This window comes from Lactuca virosa, chromosome 2 (assembly GCF_052849685.1).
Source record: "Lactuca virosa cultivar CGN04683 chromosome 2, Lactuca_virosa_CGN04683_v6, whole genome shotgun sequence".
Lineage (NCBI taxonomy): Eukaryota > Viridiplantae > Streptophyta > Magnoliopsida > Asterales > Asteraceae > Lactuca > Lactuca virosa.
The window spans coordinates 80,196,962-80,199,861 of NC_136427.1; positions in this window are offsets into that span (position 1 = coordinate 80,196,962).

Here is a 2,900-nt window from a genome sequence, read left to right on the forward strand (position 1 = left end):
TCAAATTGTATTTTGATAAATATTTCACGTCGTAAATTAATCTTATTAAAACAACTTTCAACAAAAACAATAAACTTTATCTACTTATTTAGAATAAATTTACCATTTTCGATCACTTCTTTGACCATTATTTAGCTTTATAGTATAAGCACCATAAGAAAAATGTCTAGATAAACTATCTTCAGGAAACACAAGATTTAATTCTCGAATTTGTCGTTTTTCAACTAAAATCCCCCTTAATTTATTGTCAATATTATGCAAATTACTTGGATCATAAATATTTAAAGGAGGAACAAATTGATGGTCATTTTCATTCATATCATTTTCATTCATATCATTTTCATTACTAGCCTTATTTTTATTATCAATTTCATTATCATCAATGTTATTTTCATCCTCATTAGTGACAATATATTCATTGTCAATTTCATTCCCATTAGTGTTATTTTCATCCCCATTAATGAAAATATTTTCGTTATCAATTTCATTCTCATTAGTGTTATTTTCGTTCTCATTAGTGATATTATTTCATTTATCAATTTCATTCTCATTAGTGTTAATTTCATTATCATTGTGACCATTTTCATTCTCATTTTTAATATTTTCGTGTTCAACTGAAGCATTGGAATTATTTACTTTTTTTTTTATAAATTTATCCATGGATCCTTTTTGAGCTTGTTCATCTTGTTCTATTTTTTTGTTTCTTTTTTCTTTTTTTGACTTCTAGATAGATGTTTTCTTGGAAATATATTAGAATCTTTATAGTTATTATATATGAAATTTTTATTTAAATAAAACATTAAACAAAGCAAATTATCAATGGAAAAAGAACAATTGATGGATTTGTTTACTTTGTGAAGGCTTCCAACAACAATTTTGTACTTCTTTTTTAATTATTCAATTTCTTACACTCAATACACATAACACATACAATTACAAACATACACCTTAAAATACTTAAATTCGGATATAAAAAAATCAGAAACATAAAATTGAAGTCAAATACTTTGGCTAATAAGAGAAATAAAAAAACAAAAAAAACACTTTGGAATTGGGTTGATACTCATTGAATCATCGAAATCAGAATTCACTCAATTTAGAAATCGATTTTCCGATTTCCTGTCTTTTATCTGCAAAATCCATTTTGGGAATTTTTCATAAATCAATAAAATAGATTTTGCAGAAAAAAGACAAGAAATCGGAAAACTGATAAGAAATCAGAAAATCAGAAAAACATATGCTTTCAAAAAAATTAGGAAACCAAACTCGATTTCTTATTCTTACCGGATCGACTTGTTGGCTAATGTCTAGAACCGATTTCACTAGAAGTCTTCAGACGATTTCAGAAGATGGATCAATGTTTAATTTCAGAAAAATCAAATGATGGATCGATTTTAGAAAAATAAGATGATGGTTGGCTACAATATATGATCTCACCAGAACTCGCCGTCAAGTCGTCGCGCAAATTGAGGACAAACCTATTCAGATCTGCAACAATAAATAAAAGTCATCGATAAAGTTCATTCACCATTTTATTGATTTAACCACTCAACAAACCTGGGATCTATAATTATGATTTCTTCAGTGCCATCTTTTCGTGGAATAGACTCATGTTCTACACCATCCCCTAATAAAAAAATAATAAAAATAATAAACCATGTCTTTCATCATTCCAGAAGCCGCCTTTCCACTACAAAACAAAATAAAAAACCAAAAATCAGTTTCTTTAAAAAGTCAAACGATTTAATGGCTCAAAAGTCAAACCTGTAAACAGGGTCCAAGATCACACCAGTGTTTTCTACAACTTCTTTGACATATTTAAGCTTTGCTGAGTACTGATGGCATAGCCAACCCCTAGGTATGGTGAAACCCATCAATTTTTCAATTTAAAAGAGACCATGAACCAACGGTACGGTTCATTATAAGGACTAATTCCTAAAGTTATTACGAATTGATAAGGCTTGCAAATTTAAGTAATATATGTTGTGTTAACGGAGGTTTCTGTTGAGACATAACATTTTGTGTAAAAAAAATTATATATGTTACATAAATGAAGATCAAGTGTAACAATAAATCATCAAAGCACAAGCTAATAGTATATTGGAATAAAAATTCTGAAACCTGGTTGAAGCATTTCATCGAGCAGTTGGAGTGCCTTATCAAACTTTCTTTCAAATAAAAATTCTGAAACCTGGTTGAAGCATTTCATCGAGCAGTTGGAGTGCCTTATCAAACTTTCTTTCAAATATCAACCTTAAATGGGTTGGGGGTATAACTGAATCATTTTCTTGGGGAATGATGTTGCAATATCAAAGCAAGGTCAACAACTTTTGGAGTTGAGGGCAATAACATACATGAGTCCAATAATATACATGAGACTAAGAAGGGAATATTGTTCTCAATAATAGCATAAATAAATGAGATTGAGAGTGGTAGTATAGATTTTAATTAACTCACCTTCCATGACGATTGTTAGAGCAAATATGACCAGCCAACAATTAAGACAGGTAGCAACAAAGGAAGAAAACAAACGTGGGTAGGAGCTTTATATGGAAATCAAAATTAAACCCAAATAAAATGGCAAAACCCGAAAGTTGTGTTGGAGAAAGAGAAGATGAAAATCCAAATCAAAGACAATGGAAGCAAAACAGGGATCAATTTTTGATTCTTATATAAAAAACATATAATTTTGAACTTCTGTTTGCTGTTTGTTTTAACATTCAAAACCAATTTCTCTGTTTATTTGAAGGTCCTAGGGACCAAAACAGATAGGAAAGAGCAGTTTATTTGCCCCTAATCAATGTAATTTATAATCTAAACCAGTTTCTAACTATTATGACCTAAAAACCAAAATCACAAAATGTAACATCCCGATTTCCGGGAATGAGATTTTAGAGATT